Source organism: Trichechus manatus, unplaced genomic scaffold (genome assembly GCF_000243295.1).
Source record: "Trichechus manatus latirostris isolate Lorelei unplaced genomic scaffold, TriManLat1.0 scaffold00026, whole genome shotgun sequence".
NCBI lineage: Eukaryota > Metazoa > Chordata > Mammalia > Sirenia > Trichechidae > Trichechus > Trichechus manatus.
In genome coordinates, this window is record NW_004443962.1 from 19003825 (window position 1) to 19025601 (window position 21777).

Genomic DNA, 21777 nt, shown 5'->3' on the forward strand with positions numbered 1-21777 from the left:
TTGTGATCCCTGTCAGGGCAGTCCGTGGTAGTAGCCAGGCACCATCTAGTTGTGCTGGACTCAGTCTGGTGGAGGCTCTGGTAGTTGTGATCCATTAGTCCTTTGGACTAATCTTTCCCTTGTGTCTTTGGTTTTCTTCATTCTCCCTTACCCCATACGGCGTGACACCAGACAGGGTGACATCTTAGATGGCCACTCACAAGCTTTTAAGACCCCAGATGCTACTCACCAAAGTAGAATGTAGAATATTTTCTTTATAAACTATGTTATGCCAGTCAAGGTAGATGTTCGTTGAGACCATGGTTCCCACAGCCCTCAGCCCTTAGCCCAGTAATTCGGTCCCTCGGGGAGTTTGGATGTGTCTATGGAGCTTCCATGACCTTGCCTTGGTCAAGTTGTGCTGGCTTCTCCAATATTGTCACAAACATCTTGTGCAACACCTAGGAACGTTAAGAGGAAAGGTGGCGGGGGGGGGGGATTAAAAGAAAAGAGGTTAAAAAATAATAATAAAGGAAGAGAGGTTGGAAAATTAGTTCTTGAAAAGTTGAAAAGAGTTTGTTTAGGAATATGATTTCTTAACTTTTTATGCAATTTGGATTTTCTGAAGCATCAAGAATGATGATAACAAAGTTGAATCAACGTTCAAACCACGTATTAGGCACTGCGCAAAGGACTAGCGGTATAATGATGAATAGGACAAAACTTCTGCCCTTAAGTTTGCGGTCATATGTGAAAGACAATTACAATACAAAGGGATGATAAATATGACAAAATTAAGTACAGGGAGTCAGATTCTGGAGGAAATAATCCCTAAGTTAAGACCTTAGTGATATGTAAGAGCAGACCAGTACAATTTTTACATTCCCCAAGAATAAATTATTCCTTTCCATAGTCGTAACTTTAAGTTGAAAACAAGTATTTTGAAAATATAATTCCTAACATTTATCTAAATTCTAGTTTTGTTCATTTGCTTGACCAGCTCTTACACTTTTGTTTAAAGATACTGTCAAGTTTAAATATAATCATTTACGAAACAACAACAAATATTTTCTCCTTAATCCACTGTGAAGTGTGGACTATAGGACAAATAATTACCATTTAGTGTATCGTAGATCAAATTTCTGTTGACAGTTCAAGTTCACCATATTTACACATAAAGTTTGATATTAAATTCTTTCATTTTAAGTGGCAGCCATTAATACTAGAAAATTAATATTTAACAGGTTTTTTAAAGCTTATTTTTCATGCATTTTGTAGCTTTATTTTAGCTAGTCTGACCTAAAGTCTAGACAGACCAGCTGTGCCCTTGGGTTAACGGTGTTTATCCTATGACTTCCTTTTCCTTCCTTATTGTCCTTTATCTGTTTCCAGTTCACAGAGTTGATAAATAGATAGCTGTTGCCTTTCATACTTCCTCTCTGTGATAGGCAGATAGCTTTTAAACATGAAGAACTAAATCTAGCTCAATAATCTAGAAAAATAAGAATTAATAATTAAAATTACAATTCCTTTTACTCTTTGTAGAACTTTCTGTTCAGATAAACCCCAGAAGTTAGAGTACCTCAGTTTTTTTTTTAAAACAAAATTGACTTACTGGTGATTAAGGCCTACTTTTATAGTAATGCGGAGCCCTGGTGGCTTAGTGGTTAAGAGCTATGGCTGCTAACCAAAAAGTTGGCAGTTCAAATCCATCAGCCATTCCTTGAAAACCCTGTGGGGCAGTTCTACTCTGTCCTGTAGGGTTGCTATGAGTCACAATCAACTTGACAGCAGTGGGCTTTTTTTTTTGGTTTGTAATAATGATATAATAATGATAGAGCATCCAGCTTGGTAGTGGGTCCAGAAAAGTTAATACATATTGAATAAAATAAATAAAAGTATTTTGTACTGCATAGTATCTTTTCTCAAAATAGAGTCCCCGGGTAATGCATTTGCTGCTAAATGAAAAGGTTGGCTGAGTCTACTAGAGACAAACTTGGAAGAAAACCTGGTCATCTACTTCTGAAAAATCGGCCATTGAGAACCGTATGGAGCACAGTTCTACTCTGACACTATGGGGTTGCCATGAGCCAGAATCCACTCAATGGCAGTTGGTTTGGTTTCTCAAAATAGGCCAAATTTTAGAAGTTGTTTTTGCCATCAGGTTGGCTCCGATTCGTGGAGACTTTATGTATGACAGAACAAAACATTGCCTGTTCCTGAGCCATCCCCACAGTCTTTGGTATATTTGAGCTCATTATTGCAGCCATTGTGTGTCCATCTCATGGAAGGGTTCTCTCATTTTTGCTGACCCTCCAGTTCCAAACATGATGTCCTTTTCTAGCAATTAGTCTTTTGTAATGTCATATCCAAAGTAAGCAAGGTGAAGTCTCACCATCCTTGCTGCTGCATTTTCTCCAAGACAGATTTGTTTGTTTTTCTGGCAGTCCATGGTACATTCAATATTCTTCACCAGCACCACAATTCAAATGTGTCAATTCGCTTTTGATCTTCCTTTTTAATTGTCCAGCTTTCACATGCATATAAGGTGACTGAAAAGGCCATGGCTTGGGTCAGGAACACCTTAGTCATCAAAGTGATATCTTTGCTTTTTAACACTGTAGTCTTTTGCAGCAGATTTTCCAGTGCAATACATTGTTTGATTTCTTGACTGCTGCTTCTATGGGCATTGATTATTGATCCAAGTAGAATGAAATCCTTGACAATTTCAGTTTCTTTGCTATTTATCATGATGTCGTTTATTTTTCGAGTTGTGAGGATTTCATTTTTTTTACGTTCACATGTAATTCATATTGAAAGCTGTAATTTTTTACATTAATTAGTAATTGCTTCAAGTCATCTTCACTTTCAGCAAGCAAGGCTGTTAATGAGTCTTCCTCCAATCCTGATGCTGTATTTTTCTTTCTATAATCCAGTTTCTCGGATTATTTGCTCAGCATACAGATTGAATAAGTATGGTGAAAGGCTATGACCCTGACACACACCTTTTCTAATTTTAAACCAATCAGTATCCCCTTGTTCTGTTCAAACATCTGCCTCTTGGTTCTGGTACAATTTCCACATGAGCACAATTAAGTGTTCTGGAATTCCCATTCTTTACAATGTTATCCATGATTTGTTATTATCCACACAGTCCAATGCCTTTACATAGTCAATAAAACACAGGTAAATATCTTTCTGGTATTCTTTACGTTCAGCCAAGATCCATCTGACATAAGCAACGACGTCCTTCGTTCCACATCCTCTTCTGAATCTGACTTGAACATGTTTCTGAGGATACTTACTAGCCATGGGGGATTTTTTTTTTTTTAATCTGAACTTAGATTATCGAGCCACTGTCCCCCACAAACCCTGGTGAAGCCTTTTCAGTTCCTTAAGTGAATTAGGTATTATAGTTATTAAGGCTAGAGAGGCACCATCCATCTCCAGCCAAACCCAACCCATATGGTGGGAAGATGAACTTTCTTACAGTCCACAGCATAGAGCTGGACCTATTCCGTTCCCAGTGGGGAACACAGCTTTGCCAACCTGGATGTAAAAAGAACTTAGAAAAAAAACAAAAACAGCCCTCTCTAGTATATGTGCATCTAGAATGGTGATGATGTAACTTCATCCTCCTGTGACCCAGGCAACTCTAGGCATTACATAATCTGCATGGGAATCTGAAGGCATCATTTAACAACTCTGGATCTGTGTTGTGCTCCAAACAAAAAGACTAATAGGAACTAAAACAGCACCATTTTTCACCCATTTCTGTCTTCCAAACACTGAGATAAAAACTGACTGCAATATTTTTTACGTGTATTTGCAAACCTTACATTATATGTGAACTCAGGTCATTTGTGGGTTCTCTTTAGAATACATAAAAAGATGGAACTGCCCACATGTGATTATTAAGGAGCCCACAACTCACTGGCCAGATTCCAGTTGAGTAATTATATCCATTTTGTCTCTATTTTCTACTTCCTGTTTGTTTCAGTTTAATATGGAAAACAATCCTTCATTTTTCACCCAGAGCATTTAGGGAGTATTTCTGCATATTTTGTTTAGAACCTACTGCCTTCCTATTCATTAATAGGTTGAAAATGCTGGTTTGGGTTGCTCATTGTGGTTACTAATATTATGATAGTGTCTTTTGACACTATCTAGTGCACTACTGGCTCTTGGTTGAGCCTGGGCAACAGGGTGATACCTTCAGCAAGTATCTGCTTATTGCCTGCAAGAGAAAATGATGCTTAACGTAAAGAGACAGACATCCTTTCACTTTCTCATACAATTATGATAGTACTAATACTTCTGTTTATCAAATGCTTACTTTATGGCAGGTGCTGTGCTAGTTCCTTTATATGCCTATAACATGTGCTCCCCACAAACAACCCTATAAGGTAGACAATACAATTGCCATTTTACAGACAATAAATTGTAACTTGATCAAGGTCACACAATTGAAGAGCGGGTGCTGGAATTCAAGTCTAGGCTTGTCTGAGTGCAAAAGCCAAGCACTTAACCACCATCCTACCTCGTATGGAACTCGGCTGCTGCTGAGAGCTCTGTGAGCCCCGGATCTCTGGATCATTGATCACACGAAGAGCTTTTCTTAGTGCTTGGCACCACTTCACACAGGCTGACCTCAACCCCCTGGGAACCTCATGTGGTGCTGGCTTCAGAGGGACAAATGCCGATTATGGCTGCAGCCCACGAGGGTAACTGAACTGCTGTGGAGGGAATCCCTATGCTGCATCATTATATCTGCACAATGAAACACATCTCCCCGTCCTCTTGGTTATTCTGGATCCCTCAGTACTTTTCCGTCCATTCCCTCTCTCCTTTCCTTTCCTCATGGTGTTGCCATAGCAGTGTCTTCAGGCAGGATTAACCAGTAACTCACTTATTTACTTTGGTTGCCAATAAATAACTGTAGTCTGTTAATAATTGGGCATATGCTTTATGTGGCCTTAGATAATCTTAGACAATCTTACATATCCAGCACCCTAGATTGCATCAATATTCCTTCATACCTGTTCTCCTATTATATAATTCTCTATTAACAAAAAGTAGATCACATAAGGAAAAAAATTAAATACCTGAAGTATACAAAGTGGTATACTAATGCATTTTATAATTGGTACACATTAGTACTCAAGATTTTTCATTTCACATTACTGAGAATGGATCTAGATGCAAGCAACATGTCAGTTTTTGCTTAAGATATATATAAAAGAATAAGCCTGATATGTGTTTTCTTGCTTTAAAGTATGCCAGATATGTCATCAATGCCTTGAACTACATTGTGTTTACATCTGTATGTGAGCTGTCCGTACACTTGTGTTTGGTGCTCTTTTAAATTGTTAGCTCTGTGCAGGTAAGATGTGCCCTGATTTATCTTTTAGCACTTCAGGATGCCAGACAGCACCTTACAGGGAGAGAATGCTCACTGAATGTTGTTGACTTCGTGAATAAATTAGTCTGTAATAGGTTGAATGGGTTTGCAGTCTTAAATTGTTCTTGCCGTCATTTGACTCGGCATAATAGAAGAAGTTTTTCTAAGATGATTAAACATGTGTTACCGCATTCCTAGAGTAGACTGAGCAGTGGGGTGAAGGAGGCCCTGCCTGTGCCCGAGGGGGAACACTGAGTAAGAGCTCCTCGCTGTAGGTATGCTGAGGGGATGTCATGTGTAACTGATGTCATTTATTGCTCTTAGGAAGGTTAGATTTATGACTTCCATATGGCATTTGGTAATTTTTTTCTTTTACCCCTAACCTGCCAACTAATGTTTTTCCTATTATAAAAGTAATATGGTTATTGTGGGGAATTAAGTCTGTATGAAAGGAAAAAGGAAAAAAAAAAAAAAGCCATCCATAATCTGATCACCCATATATAACCTCTCTTAATATTTTTATGTTCTTTCTCTTTTTTTCCCTCATTCCCGTGATTTCATACTGTCCATGTAATTAGTAACCTACATGCTTACATTGCATTATACTATATGTATTTTTCCCATAAGATCTAAAATATTCTTCTAAGGTGCCCTGTGGATTGCTGCAAAATATTCTCTGATATGGTTGTGTTGTGCTCTACTTAATTATGTCTCTACTATTGGACAATTAGGTTGCTTTCAGTTTCTCATTATCATAAAAATCATCTTTTTTATATAAATCTGTTGGTTTTCAATTATGCAAGATAGATTCCTATAACTAAAATTACTGAGTAAATTTTTTTAACTTTTTCAAGGCCTTGATACATATTGCCCAATAGCTTTCCAGAAAATATTTAGCAATTCTCATTCCCATCAGAAGTGTATGGATGCTGTCTCATCATCATCCAAATTGTTATTACCTCTACACACATTTAAGCAAGTAATATGAAGTAGACCTACTGACTTTAATATGTGGCTGTCATCAACTTGCTCAGAAGTATGTATATTAAACCCTCTAGTTTGCTTTGAAAAAAAGATTATGAAATCTTTCAAGGGTCACAGTAGTACAGAAGCTACGTGTTGCAGTACAGTTCCCACCCACATCCAAATATTTTTCAGGTCTAATTGTAAACCCTGCATACTTTTTTTAAGCTGAACTTCGATAGTGTTCTGTGTGGACTGGCAGCTTTTAGTGTGTTGGGTAAAGGCATTAAGCATTATATCCCTTATATCCCGTGTGACTTTAGCATTCCCTCTTGTAGGGATCAATCTGCGTTTCTATTTGCTGTAAAGTTAATGAACATTCAGAGTTTACTTATTTATCCTTTTGTTTTGTTTTGTTTTGTTTTTGTGAACTGCTCTGCAAAACCACCTTTCTCTCTCACCAGTATTCTATCCAAACTGAGTGCAGATGAATCGAAGTGGTTTCGTTTTAGACAGCAGCAGTCATGTTTGTATTAGGGAGGCAGTAGTCTTGGAGGAATACCAAAAAAAAAAAAAAAAAAAAAAAAATCAGTTTTAAGTGTTTGCCTCATCCTGTAGTGAAAGCATTTGTGTTTCAGAGACCAGGGTGAGTCTTAGTTCCTTGTTGCTATGCATTTTCTTATACCACTGCTAAGGGACTCTCTGTGTACATAATACACAGGTATGAATTTAAGGGGATCTGAAATATCATATGGGGAAAATATAGATATAAAATAATTCACCTTTTTAAGCCCTGCACTCTTTCCTACTTCTCCACTTTCTTCATTCATTTTATGTTATGCAGAAATTGTCTAATCACAAATACTAGTTCCCACTCAGAAAATTAATTTTTACTTATGTGATATATTTATTTTACATTTCAGAGTGCCTGATAAATTGCAAGTCTGTCTGTGCCCCATAGATGTACAGGTATGTATACAAATTACTTATAGCTGTGTAAATCTGTGTATTTAGTTGACAAGTTACTATATTTTTGTGTATTAAAGTTGCTTACAAGTTTAGTAATGTGAAAATGTTAATTTTTGAGTACTGGTAAACATTGAGAGCGTCAAAAGATAGTACATTTTATAAATACATTTCACTTCACTCTACTGTAAGAATCAGATAAACATTTCTAAGATTTGATGAGGCAGAATAATTTTAATTACAAAGCATTCATCTGGTGAAGAGCTTAGAGGAGTGTTGCATAGAGCTGTCCTATTAAAGCAACTGCTGATGTGGGGTCAGACTATTGCAAAACCACTATGTTTTTGACATTGTTTTATTTTCAAACTCTTTCTGCTACGTTTGAGCTTGTTTTCTGTGGTGGCTGCTTTAGGTGAGGAGTGGTTGCAGATGTACTGTCTGCTGTACTGTCGCAAACGCTAGTAAGTGAAAAAAAATGTTTGCACCTGTTTCAAATCTCAACCGTGCGGTGGTGTGGTTCCTGGGCAACAGGCAGAGTTCTCAAAGCTTGGTTGCACCTGCTTCGTTGTTGCTCGCAGCTGTGTCACACGAGCGAGCGCAGAGAAGCTTGTTAGCAGTTTGCTTCTGCCGCTACGTGTTTTGTGTACTGTGAGTTTCATAGCTTTTTACTTGATGTAGAGCTTGAACTATTACATTGGTTTATTATAAAACTCACTGGTTTTAGCTCCCAAACATTTTATTCAAATCCTTTGTTCTCTGTCTCACATATTATCTTTGTAGCTGTTGACTGCCCTAGATTTAACGTGTATGCTAACCTCTCCAAAGGGTACCTGGGGAGAGTGGATCTCTCCAGATAACTGGGTTGCTGATAATTTTTGTCCTGGTGGAGACATTTTGTGTTTGGCTCGATTTCACCATGTTGGCAATCCCACTATGTGAGGCTGGATGTAGTTATTGATCCATTTAGCTGAACAGATTTGAAAGCATTTGGCTATTAGTGGACACATGGGGCATATTCAGAAAATGCAAGGGTATACTGTTAGATGATTTCTTGGTTTGTGCATGTGCATGAGTTGCAGTAGGGTGGAAGTGAGAGAGAGGAAAAAAATGTGAAAATTAAATAGTAACCCTAGAAGAGGAGATAAAATACAGATGTAGATTTTAAGGTTGGAATATTATCCTTCAATTTCATCCAATCCGAGTTGCCTGATATTTTTTCCTAAGAGTTACCTGTTAGTGATCTTAAGTTTCTTTTGATTAATAGCTCTCTATATTTTTCTGACAAATTTCTATATCTTTAATATAGATATTGGAACTACTGAAGACTGTATCTTGTAGAGGTTAGGTCAAGTTCTGTAAATTCAATACAAAAAGCTGCAACTCAGTGGAAGTATTTAATTAAATAATTGGTAGTCTCCAATTCCAGTTGTTAAAAACTTACCCGAACAACTTACATTATTCTCCTTAACATATTTAAAAAAAATCACCAAGGAGTGCCCATTTGGAATCTACTTCCTTTTGTTGTTTTTAATAAATCACTATAATGTAAATGTAACTAACTTCTTTGGGAGCAGGAAACATAGGTACAGAGATGAGTAGAGGATTGTCCACAACTCCTTAATAAAGGGCCTTGTGCATCGCTGGTGGTCAGTAAATGTTGGATGAGTGTATACATGAAGGAAACATTTCTGGAGCTGTGTTAGCAATAGCGGGATAAAGAGTCCTGTAAACTTGTTACTTATTATGTATTTTGGTTGAATCTTGATGGATTTCTGTTGGCTCTCATACTGCTGATTAGGTAGAGATGAGACTACTGATAAATTCTGTTCTTAAAATAAGAAATTAACATGTAAAAACTGCTCCTATCTCATTATTATCATCAGGAACTGACATAGCACTGTTTGCAATATGCTTTATATTCATTTTTGTTGCCTGTGAGAAAACTCAGTATATTATCCCCATTTTACACACAAGGCTGAGACATTCAATGGCTAAGTTACTTGTTACCTTGAAAGTACTTTACAGTATAGGAATAAACACAATTTCTGTGTTCTATGATTAATGCCTTAGCTTTGCTGTGTGCTTTCTCCCTATCTCTGTCTCACTGAAAACACAAAAAGTATGTTGACTTTCTTTTGGTCAGGTGAGATCAGGTCATGTTAAACACCTGTAACTGTTTTGCTAAGCAGAAGTAATGGGCCCTGTGTTTACTGTATGTATGTTGATAATTAGTTATAAGTCTAACTGTCAGTAAATAGAGGTAAAGCCCAGCAGAGGTAAAGTCAAAACAGGGTTGCTAAGACCTACTCTAGTGAGACCCTCTAAAGTTCCATCTTACAAGTCCTGAGGCTGTCACAGAAGAATGGCACAGGCTGCATACTGAACCATGTCTGTTCCATCTAAGCATCTTGTTTAGGCTGCTCAATTTTTTGTACCACAGGTTGATAACATTCATGGGTACTTTCAGACATGGAAGTAGCATTCCTATGGGACCAGTTTTTCTTTCACCTTTGTTTACACCAGTGGGTTAGAAGCCACTATCAAAGACATTATTTTTTCCCCGAACTATAGTGTGGCAGATTGAACTCTATTCCTCTGCCAGTCTCAACATTAGAAGTTAAGAGATGAGCCAAGGACATGTGTTGACTAGAATATTAATCATGAAGCCAGATAATGGCAGCTACTTCAATAGCCTGTACTAGGAATTATGGTATGGAATCCCAAGGACGAAGAAATCACCAAGCCCTGGGACTCCTGGGAGTAATTGCAGATTTTCCTGATTCCAGAGCTAAAGGAACAAAGGAAGAAAACCAGCACTTTTTGAGAATATAGTATGTCCTAGATATAATTTCTTTTTTCTTCCCTCCTCCCTTCCTCATTTCCTTCCTTCCTTTTTTTCCCCCGGTAAATGAATGCCTACTATTTTCCAGACACAGTGCTAGACTAGATGATTAAGACAAAGTCCTTGTCCTCAAAAAGCACACAGACTAGTGGGAGAGACAAAGACCTGTCAACAAGAGCTCTTTTTGCCTTCACCACTTACTAGTAGTGTGAACCTAGTGTGAACCCAGGAAAGCTACCTAATCTCTCTGTTCCTTTGTTTCCTCATTTGAAAAACTGGAAAAATAATATAATATTTAAGTCATATTATTGTTTACAAGTTAAGTAACTCAATACACAGAAAATTCTTAGCTCAATGGATGGCACATAAGTGCTCAATAGATCTTGGCTATACTACTGTTTTTTCTGTCACCACCGCTACCATCACCATCACCACTACTCCAACTTAGATACGGAAGTTCAGATCATCTAATTGCCTGGGCAGGGATTCTCAGCTGGGCATTGTCACGTAGATCCTCTGGAAGTTTCTATCCAAAGCCACCTCTGCTTCCAGGGCTTTGGAAAAAACTTTAAAAAATAATATACTATTAGAACGTGAAGGGACCTTAGTGGTCATCTACCTAACATCTTTATTTTACCCATGATGAGGAAATAAGCTCAGAAAGGTCTAGTTGCTTGTGAGGGTTACCCAGTATAGTGGGTAAGAGATGTGGTATTTGAACCTGGAACTCTTGATTGTTGTTCTAGTATGAGATATTTTTCTCACACTAGGAAGTTATCTTTCTAAATATTAGAGTTAAAAAGTAGAGTCTACTGGTGATTAGAGAGTTTATTGCTTGTCTCTAAGAAGTAAATGGACTATGTCAAGTTGCAGGAATACTAACCATAAGACAGGCTATCACTATACTGAATCTAAAACACCTTCAGGTATTCTTATAATAGGGATTGATTTTATCTAAATTGATTGTGAAGCCTTTCAGTGTATGTTTGTGAACAACACTGGTTTCTTCGTAAGGAGAATAAACTGAGTTAGGTTTAGCAAGACAACAACTATTTATGAAACTTCAGGTGTCTAAAGGAGTCTGTGAATACCTTAAAAGAATCAGCATCTTTGGAAGGCAATGATGCTTTTAGGGTATCTGGATTCTAAATCTCTTACCTGAGTTTGAATTTAGGAGCTTTGGAGTCCAGCTGGCCTGAACTGAAATCCCAGCTCCACAATTCAGTAGCTGCATGACCTGATCAAGGTTACCTAACTTTACTAAGCCTCAAATTTTATCTATACAAAAGGTAGACTACCTATGGTAGATTCGGTATACCAAATATTGCTGTAGAGCACCCACTAGTATTTCCTAATATTTATTTTCTTCTCTATGTTCATCTTAAATTGTTATGATGGGCAGTATATGGATTTGGAGGAGATGTGGGATTCACCATTAAGAAGATTAATTTTGGCAAAGTTTATCATGTCTCTAGTAATAACGGTTAAGTATCTCAGTTCAGCAGCTTACACTCACAATTTCTAACTATGCACGCTGAATTTATGTAGAAGGCTGGGTCTGTTTAAAGAAAAATTTAAGCTGGGCGTAATCACATCCATTTCAAGATCTGTTGATTATGGATGGAAGTGTGCCTTGCAATGGAAGGGGTTGTTGAAACCACCCCAGACAACTACTTTCCCTCTTTTGAAAGTCAGATACCCTTAAAACCAATATTTTGCAAACAATGAAGAATCCATGTTCGCTAATTAAACCATGTACTATTACTGAAGTAAAGGAGGTTCTATTGGCAAGATTGTCACAATCTCAGCAGCCCAAGATTTAGTGAGCACAGTTGTGAATGAGTAGATGGCTACGTAAGGTTTTCTTTTTTGCTTTTAAACTAAGAAGGAAATTAGTCTGATAAAATGCTCTGATACCATCCTATGCAGACTCCCTCAACAGTAGAAAAGTGGGTTTGTGAATTTGTATGTATGATTTTCCCTTAATTATCTTTAATAAAAGCTAGATGATCTTAATTATAGTAAACCATTTTCTTCTGCCAGGCTGTTTATATTGCAGCAGTATCTTCCTGAACAGCAATCAGGAAAGAGGGAAAAAGCACTAGATAATATATGGAATAGACCATTGCTCAGCGGAGTTAATTGAGTTGCCTTGTCTAATGTCAAATGGACAATTTTGAACATGCTGAATCAGGATAAACATTAATGATTAGTGAACACTTTATTTGGTTGGGTTAATAATAATTAACGTTTATTGAGTGCCTTCTATATTCCAGGTATATTACTGATAATCTTTACAACAACCCTATTAAGTAGATATTATTTCCCCCATTTTACAGGTGAAAAAACTGAATCTCAGAGAGGATAAGCAGTTTGTCCAAGGTAACACATTTAGCAAGTGTTAAGGGCTATCATTTGAACCCAGAATTCCATGCTGCCTTATTGATGGATAAGTTCCAGAGCAACTCAGTCACAAGCCCCCAAAATACTTTGAGCATTTAAGTTTTTTCTCTGTCATTAGGGCTTGTGCCAAATGACATTTTATCCATCAAAAGTGCTACATTGTGCCATTGCCCAAGTGCCCGACCATTGCCTGCCTGCATCTTCACTCCTGGGTTTTTGCTGACAGTTGTCTTTGAAGACTTAGCGTGTTAGCTTTCCTGCACCTGATGGAGCTTTTGGACGGGATGGATTCTGCATGGAGACTGCGTGGGTTGATTGTGGCCCCAGTTGTGTGGGTGGCATTGAGTGCCAAGTCATTATTCCCAGGGTCATCTACTCAGCACACACGCTCTCTGCTCGCCTGTGCTTGCCCTATCTTTTTAAAATTAATTAATTTTTTACTTTTAACAGGTAGCTTGTGATTTTTTTTCTTTTTTTACAATCCCTGCCATGAATGATAAACATTGCAAGGGAGTGGGTGGGAAGAAAGACAAAACAAGGAATAGTTCTGTTTACATTAAAACCAGCACTCTTGTAGGTATTTACAAGAAGCGAGTTCTAGCCTTATATTCCATTCATGCTGAAGAGCAAAGGGCATTGTGCCTACCTCATACGAGTTTCCCATCTTACTGATGGAAAAGGTCTGTCTCTCGCTTTGAAGTTTTAAAGCAGGACTTGCTCATGACCCAATTTCACTAATAATTCTCTGAACTAACCCTTGTACTCATTTATGAGATTTGTTTCCACCCACTGTCTGTCTAGCCTGGTTTAAAATTTTTATATATGTACTTTTAAAAAATTGATTACTTGGAGAGCTGCCCATTCCTCTGTGCTGTATAATAAGGATTTAAAAGCTGCACACTGAATTCTGTATAGTGTAATTAAAACTGACCCACATTTGGACCTGAGTACACCAGGACTTAGCCAAACTTGCCATGAGCCGAGTTCTGGTGGCAGATGGGAACTAATGAGGACACACTCCACTCCAGAATTTCCCAGCTGCTTGGCCCCTTTTTGTACAAACAAGGTTTGGAGCGAAGTCCAGATCCCAAGAGCACGTTCTGTAAATGTGCTGTACCCACTGATTTGGGAAATGTTCTCACAAAATCAGGCTGTTTCACAGTATCCTTAAGACCCCAGCGACTGTCAGATTTTAAGCATGAAAATTCAAAGGGGCCTTTTGTGCTCCCTTCAACCAATTCTTAATTTCAAAGTGAATAAAAATCACATTTTTGTTCCTGTCTTTTCTCGTATGCCTGGGACTGGAATGACCACTTACAGGAAAACTTGGAGATTTGCAGGTGGTTATCTCAGGGACAGTTGTACATCAGGATGGACTAGGTCTCCTTTCAATCTATGGATCTCTTCACAGGTTGATGTCCTGGGACTATTCAGGCAGATGTAATTGAATCAGTTTGAAGCAGCTGTAGCTGGCATGTGGTCTCTCAGATTGCTAGCACCTGCTTGTTTTTTTTGCAACTCACTAGAGTGAGAGAAGCGCCAAAACCAGCACTGGTCTTGGAGCAGATAAAGCACTCCAGATCCTGTATCCCTTTCCCTTTCCAACCTCGCCACATCATCACTGGTGCCTGCATTAATAAAACCCTTTTTCATGGTTAGGTTTGAGGTATACTTTTCCTTCTCATTCTTCTCTGCATTGAGATTCTTGACAGTACTGACCGTGCTAGTTCAAAAAACCAAGGGAGTATAATGGTGATCAGGTGGCTTTGGAGCTCTCTTACCATTAGACAACTGGGTGGCCTGTGGTTTGCAGAATCATTGAAATGAATGCACCAAATTCATTTGCTGTTCCAACACAGTCTTATTGGCACAGAGAATGAGCAGTTAATGTATAACAAACTGTGAGCTTTTATGGAATACGGTAAATACGCTTCCTTAGTAAAATGGAACTATTTCTCTAATGTAAGCTCTAAACCAATCTACATGGATTTCTTCACTACTACCATGTGCGGTGATGCAATCTACTAAGAACGGGATACAAATTTTGGGGTATATTAAGGGTGAAATATGTAAACATCAGGATTTGAAATTAAGAAGTTTAAATCCATTTCAAGAATACTTCTGTTTGCCGTATCTTCTCTGTTTCATTGTATTACTTGGTTGAAGGCATAAGTATCCTTAAGTATTATCGATTTCCTAATGTTTAATTTTGGTCTTGAGATTATAAAAAGGACACATTTATTTAAATTTTTAAAATTTGTATTGCTAAGTTACTCTAAAATGGGCTTGATATTGATAATCTGTTGAGAGATTCTAAGAGATAAATGAAGCTTGTCAATAGTAGTCATGAGTAGGTTTTAAAAAGATTATTTCATTATCATTAGCAGATGCCACTTGTTTGCAAGCACTGCTAGATGCTATGGACCTGGAGAACTAGTCGTGATCCTTGACCACGAGAATCTTATGGTATCCTTGAAGAGATGTGATATAGATGTTTTTTTAAAAAAATAACAAAATAAGGCACTCTCTGTCAAATGCATTCTCTGGACCTGGATTCACTGTCAAATGAATGCTATAAAAAAATAAAATAGGTACTCTTATTGTCAAATTAACCCTCTTGACCTGATGTCCCCATCCTCCCCTTTGCTGCCATGAAAAAAAAAACAAAAAAAACAGTAGGCAGTTGCCATTGAGTCAGTTCCGACTCACGGTAAGCCTGTGTGTGTCAGAGTACAACTGTGCTCCACAGAGTTTTCAGTGGCTAATTTTTTGGAAGTAGTTTGCCAGGCCCTTCCTCTGAGGTACCTCTGGGTGGATTAGCAGTGAGCATTTTAACCATTTGCACCACCCAGGGATATCACTAACCCACCGTGGCTCTCTCTGCCAGCAAGCCAAACTTGGGCTCAGAATCCTCTTGAAGACAACACTTTAGACAACCATTATCGACTGGTGAGAATTGGCATGTTAGACGAAACCCATTTGCCATTGCTGAAAAAGTCAGTAAATGCTAAAGCTATTCGGTGGAGGTATAGAGCCCTGTGAGCTGCTGTGGTCCTGGAAATTGCTAGGGAATGGCGAGACATGAGCTGGGCCTTGGGCGGTGGGGGGCATGAAACACAGGACTTAAATAACAAGAAAAGAGAGTAGAACATTCCCAGCCTGGAGAGTGGTAGGAACAAACGAGTTTGGAATTGTGTGGCATAGTCACACAATGAATAGACCTCAGTTGTAAATAAATAAATGGTTATGTAATTATTAGTTTCACGTCTTTCTCTTCTGCTAGACTGTAATCACTGTGAAGTATTATATTATTATTTATTATATAATACCTATTCAGAGAGACCTTTACTGAATCCTTCCATCTGAAGTAGATCTTCTATATGTTTCTGTAGATTCTTATTTTTTTCATTCCTAGTTCACAATTCAACTCACAGTTTTGAAAGCACCTTCTCACTACCAAGTTTCTGTGTTAAGAATTGAGGGAAATTTAAAGAGATTTTTGCCCTCTACCTATTTATAAAACAACAATAAATTTTAAAAAGCAGATTTTTATTTTTATAAATACTGTGATACTCTCAAAACTGACTTGGGCAATTTCTATTTTAAGCATGTTGTTGTTATTAGGTGCCGTCGAGTTGATTCCATCTCACAGTGACTTTATGTACAACAGAATGAAACTCTGCCCTGTCCTGCACCATCCTCAGAATTGTTGCTATGTTTGAGCCCATTGTTGCAGCCACCATGTCAGTCCATCTCATTGAGGGTCTTTTTGCTGACCCTCTACTTTACTAAGCATGATGTCTTTCTCCAGGGGACTGGTCCCTCCTGATAACATGTCCAAAGTACATGAGACAAAGTCCCTCCATCCTCATTCTAAGGAGCATTCTGACTGTACTTTCCAAGACAGATTTGTTCGATTTTCGGGTAGTCCATGGTATATTCAATATTCTTCCCCAGCACCGTCATTCAAAAGCATCAATTCTTATTCGATCTTCCTTATTCATTGTCTGGCTTTCGCATGCATGTGAGGCAGTTGAAACTAACATGGCTTGTGTCAGGCACACCTTAGTCCTCAAAGTGACATCTTTGCTTTTTAACATTTTAAAGAAGTCTTTTGCAGCAGATTTGCCCAATGCAATATATCATTTGATTTCCCGACTGCTGCTTCCACTGGCATTGAGTGTGGATTCAAGTAAAATGAAATCCTTGACAACTTCAGTATTTTCTCTGTTTATCATGATATTGCTTATTGGTCCAATTTATTTTCTTTATGTTGAGGGGTAATCCATACTGAAGGCTGTAGTCTTTGATCTTCATCAGTAAGTGCTTTGAGTTGAGTTCTCTTCATTCTCAGCAAGCAAGGTTTTGTCATCGCATATTGCAAGTTGTTAATGAGTCTTCCTCCAATCCTGATGCTGTGTTCTTCTTCATATAGTCCAGCTTCTCGAATTATTCGCTCAACATTCAGACTGAATAAGTATGATGAAAGGATACAACCCTGACATATACCTTTCCTGATTTTAAACCATGCAGTATCCCCTTGTTCTTTTCGCACAACAGCCTCTTGGTCTATGTACAGGTCTATGTACATGGTTATTATAGTCATAGTATTTAAGAATTGTACTATGTATCCCAGGCTTCAGGAAATAAAGAGGCAATATATTATAGTGGAAAGAGTATGGGATTTGGAAACAGAAGATCTGGATTTAAGTTTCTGCATTATTATTTATTGGCTCTGGGCAGCTTCTCATATGCTGTCAGACCCAATTTCCTCACCTGTAAATTAGAGGTGACAATATAACAAAACACTTGGAAATTATAAGTTAGCTCTTCTTCTTACTCTCTCCTTTATCATCATTATCATTATCTTTACCATCATCACGGTTCCACTCTGAAACCATGTGATAAAGTGTCTAACGTTATCTACTGTCTAGGTCGTTCTTTCTCCACCACTTTTATTACTTGCTCTAGTTACTTCAGATTTAGTGTGCATTTTGAATACAGCATCACACTTACCCAAATAAGCAAGAATTCAAGAAACACTCCATAGCCTAGCCATTGCTAATATTTACTGTAGAGTTTTTCTCATCAATAATAATTCTCTCTCATTTGTAATATAACTTTCATCTTAATAATTTATACATTTAAAGTAACTCTTTTTAGTGATCTATTTTATTACCTTTTTGTGTTTTATTCATTCACGCATTCATTCTCTTTATGCAAATTGTTCTGTCCCCGTAACTTGTAATTGTGATAACGGAATTTGTGTTTATTTTTTCTTTAATCTTTTCCAAAGAGGATTTGAAGTGAAGAAAGCAGGGTTTAGTAATAGTGTCGCTGATGGTTTCTTCATCTGTTATTCTGTACCCTTTACTTGTAAAGAAGCTTGTACAATAATCAATCTTTAACTCTAAATAGATTTGTGGAATTTTTTTGTTCCCTACTTGAATAAAATTTTGAGAGAGAGAAAAAGAGAGTGAGAGCAAGAGAGAGAGAGACTTTAGATAACCATAAAAAAACCAAAACCCGTTGCCGTAGAGTCAATTCCAACTCCTAGCAACCCTATAGCAACCCTATAGGTCAGAGTAGAACCACCCCATACAGTCTCTAAGGAGTAGCTGGTGGATTCGAACTGCTGACCTTTTGGCTAGCAGCTGAGCTCTTAACCACTGTGCCACCAGAGTCCCTTAGATAACCATAGCCACTCAAATTAGCTCAGTATGGCAGGTACAGAAAGGAGGGAAGTGTATACTTAAAAGATGGAAGAAGAATGGATAAGATTCAAGATTCAAGAGAGGCCAATTCTGCCTTTTTTGCCAAAAAATCTGGAGGCTTCTGTGGAAGCAGTTTTGCTATTATTGTGGTTCCACATCTCAAATAATCTCCCTCATATCCTTGTCATTCTCAGCCTTTGTGACACATTTGGCATCAGCCTGTCCTTTCTTTTAAAGCCCTTGTCATTAACATTGATTTGCATTTATTACAAATAGCATCTGATATAGTACGGGCAACCCATCTTCTTTGTAATGGAACTCTGGGTGCAGACACGTATATGGATTAAATATTAGACTGAAGGTTCCAGTTATTTAGTGTCACCATAGTGATTCTGAAGTTGAGCTGCTTATTCCAGCCCTCACCTGTTAACTCATTCCCTCACCTGTTAACTTTTTGTAGCAAAAATTTGAGGAATTTAAGGTTACTGATATTTAAGTGTAGTTGCTTATAGATATATGTACAGAAAAAAAAAAAAACAGGTACACTGAAAATTAACGTGAAATATTCCTTATATAATGCTTTGAATTTATATAGCAAGTAGGGTAGCTGAGTTCAACATTACTTTAAGAAATGGTTAGTTTTGTATATCAGGGACATTTCAAACGTAGTCTTTAATCATGCTAATCTGATGCTTCAAGCAAAGCAATATATTCATATTAGAATCTTTGCCATGCCAGGATAGGATATAACCTAGACCAAAATAAAATTGATTTTTTTTTCTGTAAATTTGTCGTTAATGTCATAATTGAATTTAAATTAATCAAAATAAGTATATTTACTTTCTGAATCCAGTTCTTCCACTGTATATATATGTATCTATATATATTATTGTTGTAGTTTAAATGAAGTTTCCATTTCATGTTAGTCTCCCATACAAATATTCATACATACATTGTTATGTGACCCTAATTGCTCTCCCCATACTGTGACAGCACACTCCTCCTTTCTACCCCTGATTCTCCATGTTCATTCAACCAGCTCCTAACCCTCTCTGCTTTCCCATCTCAACTCTGGACAGAAGCTGCCCATTTAGTCTCTTATATCTACTTGAGCTAAGAGGCACACTCCTCACGAGTATGACTTTATATCCCAAAGTCCAGTCCAATCCCTGTCTGAAGAGTTGGCCACGGAAATTGTTTCAGTTCTGGACTGATAGAGAATCCAGGGGCCATGATTTCCAGGGATCCTCCAGTCTCAGTCAGACCATTAAGTCTGGTCTTCTTACTAGAATTTGATTACTACACCCCATCCTTCTACTGCTCCATCAGGGACTCTTTGTTGTGTTCCCTGTCAGGGTGGCCATTGGTGGTAGCCAGGCACCATCTAGTTCTTCTGATCTCAGGCTGATGAAGTCTCTGGTTTATGTGGCCCTTTCTGTCTCCTGGGCTACTACTTTCCTTGTGTCTTTGGTGTTCTTCGCTCTCCTTTACTCCAGGTGGTTGGGACCAATTGCTGCATCTTAGATGGCCGCTTGCAAGCTTTTAAGACCCCAGACACCACCCACAATGGTAGGATGTGGAACATTTTATTAATAAGCTTTGTTATGCCAGTTGACATAGATGTCCCCTGAAAGCACGGTCCCCAGACCCCTACCCCTACTACTCTGTCCCTCGAAGCATTTGATTGTATTCAGGAAACTTCTTAGCTTTGGTTTAGTCCGGTTGTGCTGACTTCCATGTAGTGTGTGCTGTCCTTCCCTTCACCTAAGATAAAACGTGTCTACTATCTAGTTAATGAATAACCTTCCCATCCCTCCCCACCCTCGTAACCATCAAAGAATGTTGTCTTCTGTGTTTAAACCTTTTCTTGAGTTCTTATAATAGTAGTCTTATACAATATTTGTCCTTCTGTAACTGACTGAATTCACTCAGCATAATGCCCTCCAGATTCCTCCGTGTTATGTTTCACGGCTTCATCGTTGTTCTTTATTGTTGTGTAGTATTCCATTTTTTGGATATACCATAATTTGTTTATCCGTTCGTCCATTGATGGGCACCTAGGTTGTTTCCATCTTTTTGCTGCTGTGAACAGTGCTGCAATGAACATGGGTGTGTATGTATCTATTTGTGTGATGGCTCTTACTTCTCTAGGATATATTCCATGGAGCAGGATAGCTGGATCATATGGTACTTCCATTTCTAGCTTTTTAAGGAAGCGCCACATCTATTTCCAAAGTGGTGGTACTGTGTTACATTCCCACCAACAGTGTATAAGTGTTCCAGTCTCTCCACAACTTCTGCAGCATTCATTATTTTGTGTTTTTTTTGGATTAATGCTAGCCTTGTTGGGGTGAGATGATATTTCATTGTAGTTTTGATCTGCATTTCTCTAATGGCTAATGATTGTGAGCATTTCTTCATGTGTCTGTTAGCCACCTGAGTATCTTCTTTGGCAAAGTGCCTGTTCATATCCTTTGCCCATTTTTTAATTGGGTTGTTTGTCTTTTTGTTGTTGAGGTTTTCCAGTATCTTATAGATTTTAGAGATTAGACGCTGATCAGATTTGTCGTAGCCAAAGTTTTTTTCCCAGTCTGTAGGTTGTCTTTTTACTCTTTTGGTAAAGTCTTTTGATGAGCATAAGTTTTTGATTTTAATGAGCTCGTAGTTATCTAGTTTCTTTTCTGGTGCTTGTACATTGTTACTTATGGTTCATGTTCTGTTTATGCCATGTATTAGGGCTCCTATCATTGTCCCTATTTTTTCTTCCATGATCTTTATTGTTTTTGTTTTTATATTTAAGTCTTTGATCCATTTAGAGTTAGTTTTTGTGCATGGTGTGAGGTATGGTCTTGTTTTAGTTTTTTGCAGGTGGATATCCAGTTATGCCAGCACCATTTGTTAAAGAGACTATCTTTTCTCCAGTTAACAGACTTTGGACCTTTGTCAAATATCAGCTGCTCACAGGTGGATGAATTTATGTGTGGATTCTCAATTCTGTTCCATTGGTGTATGTATCTGTTGTTGTACCAGTACCAGGCTGTTTTGACTACCGTGGTGGTATAATAGGTTCTAAAATCAGGTAGTGTGAGGCCTCCCACTTTGTTCCTCTTCGTGAGTAGTGCTTTACTTATTTGGGGCCTCTTCCCTTTCCATATGAATTCGGTGATTTGTTTCTCCATCTCATTAAAAAATGTCGGTGGAATTTGGATTGGGATTGCATTGTATCTGTAGATCACTTTGGGTAGAATTGACATTTTCACAATGTTGAGTCTTCGTATCTATGAGCAAGGCATGTTTTTCCACTTATGCAGGTCTTTTTTGGTTTCTTGCAGTAGTGTCTTGCAGTTTTCATTGTATAGGTCTTTTATGTCTCTGGTTAGATTTACTCCTAAGTATTTTATCTTCTTGGGGGCTACTGTAAATGGTATTGATTTGGTGATTTCCTTTTCGAGGTTCTCTTTGTTGGTTTAAAGGAATCCAACTGATTTTTTTATGTTTGTCTTGTATCC

General features: G+C 37.9%; 1 protein-coding gene across 10 annotated transcripts in view; it reads left to right on the top strand.

Annotated features, from left to right (window-relative positions):
• ZBTB20 (zinc finger and BTB domain containing 20) overlaps positions 1-21777 on the top strand; it is a 920614-nt gene that overhangs the window by 233995 nt on the left and 664842 nt on the right. For 6 of the 10 annotated variants that reach the window (XR_002823602.1, XM_023728689.1, XM_023728690.1 and 3 more), the window contains 2 exons: positions 7267-7312; positions 12491-12533. The gene's annotated coding sequence lies outside the window, so the exon portion shown is untranslated. Of the gene's footprint in view, positions 1-6997; positions 7065-7266; positions 7313-12490; positions 12534-21777 lie in introns of those variants that run through there. The other 4 variants (XM_023728694.1, XM_023728692.1, XM_023728691.1 and 1 more) reach the window with 2 other exon arrangements.